The following is a 12,488-nucleotide window of genomic DNA, read 5'->3' on the forward strand; positions in this document are numbered from 1 at the left end:
GTAGCACTGGATTATGAACCAGTGCTATAGCTAAGTTAGCTATAGCGCTAGATCCTAACCCAGCGCTACTGCTATTTTGAGTTAACCCACCGCGTGAGCTCAAAATTTTGCCAAGTTCCATTTCCCCCACTCTCCCACCTTTCCCCTCCTCTCTGCTGTCATGCGCTGCCATCGCCCCTGCCCACCCCTCGACCTTGACGCTAGCCCGAGCCCCTGCCCGCCCTCGGCCTCGACACCGGCCCGAGCCCCTACCCGCCACCGCCCGTGCCCCTGCCCGCCACTCCGACCTCCTCCTCGTCCGTGCCGCCTCCGCTCTGGCCTCCTCGTCTGCGCCGCCGCCGTCGACCTCACTCCTGGTAGCCAACGTCCCCATCTGCCTCCCTTTAGGTACCGACTGGTTGACCACCCCCCACCTCCTCATCTCTTTGTCCATTAGGTTTTTATTTTTTTAGAAATGAAACTAGGTTTTCAATTAAGGGTTCAATTAGGTATGTGATAACCCACAAGTATAGGGGATCACAACAGTTCTCAAGGGTAGAGTACTTAACCCAAATTTATTGATTCGACACAAGGGGAGCCAAAGAATATTCTAAAGTATTAACAGTTGAGTTGTCAATTCAACCGCACCTGAAAGACTTAATATCTGCAGTAAAGTCTTTAGTAGCAAAGTAATATAGAAGTAATGGTAATAGTGGCAAAAGTAATAGAATTGGTTTTGTAGTGATTGTAACAGTGGCAATAGAAAAGTAACTAAGCAATGATCAATATGTGAAAATCTCGTAGGCATTGGATCAGTGATGGATAATTATGTCGGATGCGATTCCTCATGCAACCGTTATAACATAGGGTGACACAAAACTAGCTCCAGTTCATCAATGTAGTGTAGGCATGTATTCCGAATATAGTCATACATGCTTATGGAAAAGAACTTGCATGACATCTTTTGTCCTACCCTCCCATGGCAGCGAGGTCCTATTGGAAACTAAGGGATATTAATGACTCCTTTTAATAGAGTACCGGGACAAAGCTTTAACACTTAGTGAATACATGAACTCCTCAAACTATAGGCATCACCGGGAGTGGTCCCGATTATTGTCACTTCGGGGTTACCGGATCATAACACATACTAGGTGACTATTGACTTGCAAGATAGGATCAAGAACTCACATACATTCATGGAAACATAATAGGTTCAGATCTGAAATCATGGCACTCTGGCCCTAGTGACAAGCATTAAGCATAGCAAAGTCATAGCAACATCAATCTTAGAACATAATGGATACTAGGGATCAAACCCTAACAAAACTAACTCGATTACATGATAAATCTCATCCAACCCAACACCATCCAGCAAGCCTACGATGGAATTACTCACGCACGGCGGTGAGCATCATGAAATTGGTGATGGAGGAAGGTTGATGATGACGATGGCGACGGATTCCCCTCTTTGGAGCCCCGAACAGACTCCAGATCAGCCCTCCCGAGAGAGATTAGGGCTTGGCGGCGATTTTGTACCGTAAAACGCGAAGAATCCTTCTTTTTGATTTTTTTTCTCCCCGAACGTGAATATATAGAGTCGGAGTTGAGGTCGGTGGAGCCACAGGGGGCCCACGAGACAGGGGGCACGCCCTAGGGGGTGGGCGCCCCCCCCCCACCCTTGTGGACAGGGTATGGGCCCCCTGACGTTGATTCTTTCGCCAGTATTTTTTATATATTCCAAAATTATTCTCCATGAAGTTTCAGTCCATTCTGAGAACTTTTATTTCTGCACAAAAATAACACCATGGCAATTCTGCTGAAAACAGCATCAGTCCGGGTTAGTTCCATTCAAATCATGCAAGTTGGAGTCCAAAACAAGGTCAAAAGTGTTTGGAAAAGTAGATACGATGGAGACGTATCAACTCCCCCAAGCTTAAACCTTTGCTTGTCCTCAAGAAATTCAGTTGACAAACTGAAAGTGATAAAGAAAAACTTTTACAAACTCCGTTTCATCTTGTTGTTGTAAATATGTAAAGCCAGCATTCAAGTTTTCAGCAAAGATTATGAACTAACCATATTCACAATAACATTTAGGTCTCATGTTTACTCATATCAATGGCATAATCAACAAGCGAGCAATAATAGTAAATCTCGGATGACAACACTTTCTCAAAACAGTCATAATATGATATAACAAGATGGTATCTCGCTAGCCCTTTCTGATACTGCAAAACATAAATGCAGAGCATCTTTGAAGATCAAGGACTAACTAAACATTGTAATTCATGGTAAAAGAGATCCAGTCACAATCATACTCAATATAAACTAATAGTAATGCGTGCAAATGACAGCGGTGCTCTCCAACTGGTGCTTTTAATAAGAGGATGATGACCCAACATAAAAGTAAATAGATATGCCCTTCTCAGAGGGAAGCAAGGATTGTAGAGGTGCCAGAGCTCGATTTTGAAATAGAGATGAATAATATTTTGAGTGGTATACTTTCATCATCAACATAACAACCGAGAGATCTCGATATCTTCCATGCTACACATATTATAGGCGGTTCTCAAACAGAATGGTAAAGTTTATACTCCCCCTACCACCAACAAACATCAATCCATGGCTTGTCCGAAACAACGGGTGCCTCCAACTATCAACAATCCTGGGGGAGTTTTGTTTGCAATTATTTTAATTTAAGCATGGGACTAGGCATCCCGGTTACCAGCCATTTTCTCGTGAATGAGGAGCAGAGTCCACTCCTTTTGAGAATAAACCGCCTAGCATGGAAGATATAGACAGCCCTAGTTGATACATGAGCTATTCGAGCATACAAAACAAAATTTCATTTGAAGGTTTAGAGTTTGGCACATACAAATTTACTTGGAACGGCAAGTAGATACCACATATAGGAAGGTATGGTGGACTCATATAGCATAACTTTGGGGTTTATGGAAGTGGATGCACAAGCAGTATTCCCATTTAGTACAAGTGAAGGCTAGAAAGAGACTGGGAAGTGACCAGCTAGAGAGCGACAATAGTCATGAACTTGCATTAAAATTAATCAACACTGAGTGCAAGCATGAGTATGATATAATTCACCATGAACATAAATATCATGGAGGCTATGTTAATTTTGTTTCAACTACATGCGTGAACATGTGCCAAGTCAAGCCACTCGAATCGTTCAAAGGAGGATACCACCCTATCATACCACATCACAACCATTTTAATAGCATGTTGGCACGCAAGGTAAATCATTATAAAATCCTAGCTAATTAAGCATGGCATGAGCAACTATAATCTCTATTTGTCATTGCAAACATGTTTCATTTATAATAGGCTGAATCAGGAACAATGAACTAATCATATTTACAAAAACGAGATAGATTGAGTTCATACCAGCTTCTCTTATCTCAATCAGTCCATCATATATCGTCATTATTGCCTTTCACTTGCATGACCGAACGGTGTGGATAATAATAATAGTGCACGTGAATTGGACTAACCTGGAATCTGCAAGCATTCAATACACAGGAGAAGACAAGGTAATATGGGCTCTTGGTTAGATCAACAATAATGCATATGAGAGCCACTCAACATTTTCATCATGGTCTTCTCCTCTCGACCCCCAAAGAAAAGAAACAAAACTATTTACACGGGAAAGCTCCCAACAAGCAAAAGAAGAACGGGAAATCTTTTTGGGTTTTCTTTTAATTACTACTACTACAAGCATGGGAAGTAAACTAGCTAAAAGCTACAAGTAATTTTTTTTGGTTTTTCTTAAGGTTTTTCAAACACACAAGAAGAAGGCTTAAAAAGAATTAAACTAGCATGGATAGTACAATGAAAAAGTATGAGCACCGACAACTGGGATGAGTGTGTGAACATGAATGTAATGTCGGTGAGAAATACGTACTCCCGCAAGCTTAGCCTTTTGGACTAAGTTGGTCTATGGCCACGGCTCAAAGCTGCCCTCTCCGGTGTATGGAGGAGTGTCCTCTGGGTGCCACTGTTTGGCGATCTCCTCCGGATCCCACTGATAAACAGGCTGCCGATAAGGGTCAAGGAGTGGCTTTGGCTCTAGAGCTGATGTCAGGCTCCAGTATGCATGAACGGCCTCCGGCAACACGAGGTACGTGCTGTTCGCGCTGGTCGTGGAGGAAGTCGACGAGGCCTGCATTCTCAGCCAAATAATAAAAGTCTTCATAAATCCCGTCTGCTCTCAAGAACTCATCACAAGGCCATTCGCACGGCCGAACCTCCGCAGTGCGAGGGAGATTATATTTGGGCTTCTTATTCTCTTCACTTTGCTTATCCTTCGAGCTTCGGCTTGGAGAGCCCCTCAACAATCTCTTCATCATTTTCTTTCTCTGAAAAATTTCTGAAATTTTTAGTGACTCAAAATTAAAGTGAACCAAACTCAACAAGATTGATAGCAACTACTCCTACAAGTGCCTAGTGGCCATATCATGCATTAAAACTACTTTTGACCACATAAATTTGACATGCAAGCTCAAGAACAGGGTCACCTAAGCAAAAAAAAATTGCAATAAATAAAGCACTAGAACAAAAACTAATTGGACCATTGGAGGAGTCACATACCGAAGAACAATCCCCCAAAGCAGTTTTTTGAATGGAGCTTTGAGCAAGGAGATCGAAAATGGCAGCAAGATGAGCTAGAACTCGGGTTTGAGCTGGTGGATGTTTTTTCTGGAGGAAGACAAAGTGTGTGGGTGCAAGAATAAGTGGAGGGGGCCCATGTGGGGTCCACGAGGCAGGGGCGCGCCCCAGGGGGGTGGGCGCACCCTGGACCCTCGTGGCCAGGTGGTGGGTCCCCCTGGTGTGTTCTCAGTGCCAATAATTCTTAAATATTCTAGAAAAAATCATATAAAATTTTCAGGACATTTGGAGAACTTTTATTTTTGGGGTATTTTTATTGCAAGGATAATTCAGAAAACAGACAGAAAATACTATTTTTGCTTTATTTAATCTAAATAACGGAAAGTAAAAAGAGGGTACAGAGAGTTGTGCTTTCTAACTTCATCCATCTCATGCTCATCAAAAGGAATCCACTAACAAGGTTGATCAAGTCTTGTTAACAAACTCTTTTCGAATCGCATGAAACCGGAGAATTTTCGAATAACACTAAGTTACCTCAACGGGGATATGCACATCCCCAACAGTAAGAATATCATATTTTTTTTCTTGACAGTAGGAAGAGAAAATTCAAAACCTCCAATAGTAATCGTTGAAGTTTTTCTAATAGAATTAATACTGTGGACTTGACGTTGTTTCCTTGGAAAGTGTACCGTATGCTCATTACCATTAACATGAAAAGTGACATTGCCTTTGTTGCAATCAATAACAGCCCCTGCAGTATTCAAAAAGGGTCTACCAAGAATAATAGACATACTATCGTCCTCGGGAATATCAAGAATAACAAAGTCCGTTAAAATAGTAATGTTTACAACCACAACAGGCACATCCTCACAAATACCGACCGGTATAGCAGTTGATTTATCAGCCATTTGCAAAGATATTTTAGTAGGTGTAAACTTATTCAAATTAAGTCTACAATATAAAGAGAGAGGCATAACACTAACACCGTCTCCAAGATCATATAAGGCAGTTTTAACATAGTTTCTTTTAATGGAGCATGGTATAGTTGATACTCCGGGATCTCCTAGTTTGTTTGGTATTCCACCCTTAAAAGTATAATTAGCAAGCATGGTGGAAATTTCAGCTTTCGATATCTTTCTTTTATTTGTGACAATATCTTTCATATATTTAGCATAAGGATTCATTTTAAGCATATCAGTCAAACGCATACGCAAAAAGATAGGTCTAATCATTTCAGCAAAGTGCTCAAAATCCTCATCATCCTTTTTCTTGGATGGTTTAGGAGGAAAAGGCATGGGTTTCTGAACCCATGGTTCTCTTTCTTTACCGTGCTTCCTAGCAACGAAGTCTCTCTTATCATAACCTTGATTCTTTGATTGTGGGTTATCAAGATCAACAACAGGTTCAATCTCTACATCATTGTTATTGCTAGGTTGAGCATCAACATGAACACCATCATTATCACTAGGTTCATGTTCATTACCATATTGTGTTTCCGCATCAGAAATAGAAATATCATTGGGATTCTCAAATGTGTCAACAACAGGTTCACTAGAAGCATGCAAAGTCCTATCATTTTTCCTTTTCTTCTTCTTAGAAGAACTAGGTGCATCAACATTAGTTCTCTGAGAATCTTGCTCAATTCTCTTAGGGTGGCCCTCAGGATACAAAGGTTCCTGAGTCATTTTACCCCCTCTAGTCACAACTCTAACATCATTTTAATTTTTCTTATTATTTAATTCATTGAGCAAATCATTCTGAGCTTTAAGTACTTGTTCTACTTGAGTGGTAACCATAGAAGCATGTTTACTAATAAGTTTAAGTTCACCTTTAACTCTAGACATATAATCACTCAAGTGTTCAATCATATAAGCATTGCGTTTCAATTGTCTACCAACATAAGCATTAAAGTCTTCTTGTTTAACCATAAAATTATCAAACTCATCCAAGCATTGGCTAGCAAATTTAGTAGATGGGATTTCACCCTTATCAAATCTATAGAGAGAATTTACCTCTACTACCTGTGTCGGGTTATCAAGACCATGTATTTCTTCAATAGGTGGTAAATTCTTAACATCTTCAGCTTTAATACCCTTTTCTTTCATAGATTTCTTTGCCTCTTGCATATCTTCAGGACTGAGAAATAAAATACCCCTTTTCTTCGGAGTTGGCTTAGGAGTTGGTTCAGGAAGTGTCCAATCATTTTCATTACTCAACATATTATTCGATAGCAATTCAGCTTGACCAACAGTTCTTTTCCTGAAAACACAACCAGCACAACTATCCAGGTGGTCTCTGGAAGCATCGGTTGTCCATTATAAAAGATATCAAGTATTTCATTTTTCTTGAGAGGATGATCAGGTAAAGCATTAAGTAATCGGAGAAGCCTCCCCCAAGCTTGTGGGAGACGATCTTCTTCAATTTGCACAAAATTATATATTTCCCTTAAGGCAGCTTGTTTCTTATGAGCGGGGAAATATTTAGCAGAGAAGTAATAAATCATATCCTCGGGACTATGCACACAACCAGGATCAAGAGAATTCAACCATGTTTTAGCATCACCCTTTAATGAGAACGGAAACAACTTAAGAATAAAGTAATAGCGAGTTTTCTCATCAATAGTGAATAGGGTGGCTATATCATTTAATTTAGTAAGATGTGCCACAATAGTTTATGATTCATAGCCATAAAAAGGATCAGATTCAACAAAAGTAATTAACTCAAGATCGATAGAGAAATCATAATCCTTATTAGAAATACAGATAGGTGAAGTAGCAAAAGCAGGGTCATATTTCATTCTAGCATTCAAAGATTTTTCTTTCAGCTTAGCTAACAGTTTCTTAAGATCATATCTATCATTGCAAGCTAAAAAGTCTCTAGTAGTTTCTTCATCCATAACATAACCCTCAGGCACAACAGGCAATTCATATCTAGGGGGAGAATCTTGATCATCACTTTCATCAATATTATCAGATTCAATAATTTCATTATCTCTAACCCCAGAAAGTTGTTCATCGAGAAATTCACCTAGTGGCACAGTATCATCAAGCATAGAAGTAGTTTCATCATAAGCATCATGCATAGCAGAACGACATCATCAATAACATTTGACATATCAGAATGAATAGCAGGAGTAGGTGTCGCAAGTTTACTCATAACAGAAGGTGAATCAAGTGCAGAGCTAGATGGAAGTTCCTTACCTCCCCTTGTAGTTGAGGGATAAATCTTGGTTCTTTCATCTTTCGAGTTCCTCATAGTGATCAACAGATATAAATCCCAAGTGACTCAAAGAATAGAGCTATGCTCCCCGGCAACGGCGCCAGAAAATAGTCTTGATAACCCACAAGTATAGGGGATCGCAACAATGTTCAAGGGTAGAGTATTCAACCCAAATTTATTGATTCGACACAGGGGAGCCAAAGAATATTCTCAAGTATTAACAGTTGAGTTGTCAATTCAACCACACCTGAGAAACTTTATATCTGCAACAAAGTATTTAGTAGCAAAGTAATATAGAAGTAACGGTAAGGGTGGCAAAAGTAACAGTATTGGTTTTGTAGTGATTGTAACAGTGGCAACGGAAAAGTAACTAAGCAAAGATCAATATGTGAAAAGCTCGTAGGCATTGGATCAGTGATGGATAATTATGTCAGATACGATTCCTCATGCAACAGTTATAACATAGGGTGACACAGAACTAGCTCCAGTACATCAATTTAATGTAGGTATGTATTCCGAATATAGTCATACATGCTTATGGAAAAGAACTTGCATGACATGTTTTGTCCTACCCTCCCGTGGCAGCGGGGTCCTATTGGAAACTAAGGGATATTAAGGCCTCCTTTTAATAGAGTACCGGAACAAAGCATTAGCACTTAGTGAATACATGAACTCCTCAAACTATAGTCATCACCGAGAGTGGTCCCGTTTATTGTCACTTCGGGGTTACCGGATCATAACACATAGTAGGTGACTATTGACTTGCAAGATAGGATCAAGAACTCACATATATTCATGGAAACATAATAGATTCAGATCTGAAATCATGGCACTCGGGCCCTAGTGACAAGCATTAAGCATAGCAAAGTCATAGCAACATCAATCTTAGAACATAATGGATACTAGGGATCAAACCCTAACAAAACTAACTCGATTACATGATAAATCTCATCCAGCCCATCACCGTCCAGCAAGCCTATGATGGAATTACTCACGCGCGGCGGTGAGCATCATGAAATTGGTGATGGAGGAAGGTTGATGATGACGATGGCGACGGATTCCCATCTCCGGAGCCCCGAACGGACACCGGATCAGCCCTCCCGAGAGAGTTTGGGGCTTGGCGGCGGCTCCGTATCCTAAAACGCGATGAATCCTTCTTTTTGATTTTTTTTCTCCCTGAACGTGAATATATAGAGTCGGAGTTGAGGTCGGTGGAGCCTTAGGGGGCCCACGAGACAGGGGGCGCGCCCCCACCCTCGTGGACAGGGTGTGGGCCCCCTGACGTTGATTCTTTTGCCAGTATTTTTTATATATTCCAAAAATATTCGCCGTGAAATTTTGGGTCATTTCGAGAAGTTTTATTTCTGCACAAAAATAACACCATGGCAATTCTGCTGAAAACAGCGTCAGTCCGGGTTAGTTCCATTCAAATCATGCAAGTTAGAGTCGAAAACAAGATCAAAAGTGTTTGGAAAAGTAGATACGATGGAGACGTATCAGTAGGGAGTAGGAATCAATTTTAGGGTTCAGTTTAGGGTTCAACAATATTTAGGTAGGCAATAGGAATCAATTTAGGAATTTTTATTAGGACAAAATTTTATTAGCAAAAAAAATTCTAGGGTTCATATGTGAAAAAAGTTACAGAAATTTCTTTGGCCGCAAAAATTAAGTTAAGATACTATCAAAAAATATTAGCAAGTGTATATGAGGATGCTGATATATATTATACGCATACATATCTTGCTTAATTTAAAAAATATTAATTAGTTTTTAAAAACAGAATTGTTGCTACTTAGTAATAGAAGACAGTAGGTGTAGAAATGAAAAACAGTAGCTCCCTTCCTAGACTTTTTTAGCTATAAATAAAAAACAGTAGCAAATGTTTAGTGAGGTCATTTTGCAAAGGTTTTTGGTTTTTGAAAATACCACTATTTTGCAATGTTTAGGGTTATCTGATGTTGCAATGTTGGTTGAATGTCGAAGAATATATGAGCGGCCTATGTTTTGCTGGAATGTTGATTCATTTCCGTTCCGGCAAATTTCAGGCGCTCCATATGTCCACTTTTTAGCAAAAGGTCATGCCAAAAATTTCTGTGATTTTCGGCATGACTTGTGCTAGAAACTAGGACATATGGAGTGTCCGGGATTTGCCGGAAGGGGAATGAATCAACATTCCGACCAAATATAGGCCCCTTTTTTCTCTTCATTATATCTTTTATTTACAATTGTTGAATAGGAAACATGTCTAGCCACGCCGAAGCTGAGGGTTCTGGTCGCCTCGAAGAAGACCCCCTCCAGACAGCAAATCATTATTTTGATTACCTGGGCGAACACCAGTTGCGGGTGCAGGGTGGCGGCAGTGGCACCAACCCGACACTGGCACCGACACCACCCCCGAGACCGGCAACGATGCTGTCATAGCCGGTAAAGCACCAAAGCAGAAGAGGACACGAAGACCAAACGAGCTCGGCATCGGACAAATTATGGTCATGGAGATGCACCCCTAGAAATTAGAGCCAATGGCGCCGGAGGAAGCGCGCTCGTGTTGGGGCAATCAACTAGGATGCATCCTCAGGGAAACCGCCAACATCAACAACAACAAGTTGAATAAGATACCACATATGGAGCACATGCTCCTAAGGAAGTTGCACAATAGGTTCTTGTTCCCCGGCCGGGCTGAAAGCAAACATCTGTGGGACGACGAAGCCATGACAAAGATAAACAGCAAGGCAGTGGTGACGTTCACCAATGGCTTGTCCGCCTGGAAAGTTAGGGTGAAAAAAGCGATTACAAAGAATGAATCGTAGTCCAAGATTCATGCCGACAATCCGTCACTAAAGGAAGAGGACTTTGAAAAATTCAAGGAGACTTGCGCTAAAGAAGAAGTCAAGCAAAGGTCGGAGAAAATGAAGGCGCTCCAGGCCAGGAACACGCCTCCCCACCACCTCGGAAGCCATGGATACGAGGGGAAGAGGCACGTATGGGCCAAGTAGGACGCCGAACATGAAAGTCACGGAATCCCATACCCCTTGGCGGAGTTCACCCGACCCGCTGGAGCGTGACTGGATCAGGGCCCGGTACAAGTGGGACCGCGTCAATAAGATCTTTTACACGGACCCAAACACGAGGGAGTTCAAGAGACTTCTGGTAATTATTATATTACCACCTTATTATATTAGCTTCCAATCAATTCGACTACAAGTTTTGTCACATTAGTAAACCATCCACGTTCCTTTTGCAGAAAGAGCAGCACCAAAAGGCAGCCGAAAGCGATGAGTCGTCACAGTTGTCGGCGAGGCCCAAGTGGGACACCCCTTTCAACTGGGCCCTGAACATCCTGAAAAAGGTCCCAAAGGACAAACCGTCGTCCTATGGACATGTGCACAGCGTCGGAGATGGTGCCTCGTGGAAGACGTGCTACTATGAGCAGCTAGAGGAAAGAAGGAAGAGACGGTTGCTTACTCAACAGACCATCAACCAGAAGGTCGCGGTTGCGGTCAATAAGACTAGAGCTGAGGCCAAAGAAGAGTTGCTCGAGGTAGTCAATGCAACGGTCAATGAAGCGGTAGCTGGTGTCATGACTCACTTCCAATCTTCAATTATTACCAGCTTGATTCCGGCAATTATCAATTAGTCGAAGAGCAATCCAGAAAAAGGGTCGGCGGACTTTCCCCTTCCTAGCTATGTCAGGAGCAATTCAGTGATAATCACACCACCAGCACCTGCTCAAGCAACCGCAAACAGTCCCGCTCCTGTTCATAGCAGCCTGACCTCCGTCTCTGGTATCTCCGCGGGGCTTCGTCTATGGCCGAGCTCGATGCCCTCATGGTAATTAAGTGGCATACCCTTTTCACCATCATGTCTCTAGTCTTCCATTTCGGTTGCCTTTCGGATGTTTGATGCCATAGACATGTCTTCTTAGGCCGACGATACCCCGTGCACCCTACTGTACGACATCAACGACCAAAAGGTGGCCGTGGGAAAGGCAACGATCGTGAAGCCAAAGGACCGCATGTTCCACAACCGAGAGATGCCCGATGGCGTCTTCAAGGTTAACGTGGCCAGTGTCAAAGCGAGCTTCAAGGATTTGCCTCCTCCGGTACCAGTTGATGACAAGGAGACCCCTAAACGGATTGTCGCATGCAAGAGCTGGTTCTTTCCTTGGCTGAAGACTCTTCTTCGTGTCGAGGCACCGGGTATCACACCAATGACAACTCCTCAAGAAGGTGTGAACATCACCCCACCTACCAAATTACCTGCACCTGTCATGGTAGGTGACAGCGGACAGCGCGAGTGAGAGCCTCCATTAGTTCCAGATAACATCGCCCCCGTCGAAGAAGTAAATGCTGATGATTTCATGGAGGAGGAGGAGGAGGATGACCCTCTCAAGTATATCAATACCGCCTATGATGATAGAGGATTGATGGCTCGGGACTATGACTTAGGCTATGAGTGTGGAGATGATGACTTGATGTTGCTTGATTTGCCGGAGCCGGAACATCCTAAGGCAGAATGCAAAAAGTCTCTCTTCATACAATCCTCGCAGGAGATGTGATACGTCTCCAACGTATCTATAATTTTTGATTGCTCCATGCTATATTATCTACTGTTTTGGACATTATTGGGCTTTATTATCCATGTTTATATTATTTTTGGGACTAACCTATTAA

Source organism: Triticum dicoccoides, chromosome 7A (assembly GCF_002162155.2).
Source record: "Triticum dicoccoides isolate Atlit2015 ecotype Zavitan chromosome 7A, WEW_v2.0, whole genome shotgun sequence".
NCBI classification, from domain to species: Eukaryota; Viridiplantae; Streptophyta; class Magnoliopsida; order Poales; family Poaceae; genus Triticum; species Triticum dicoccoides.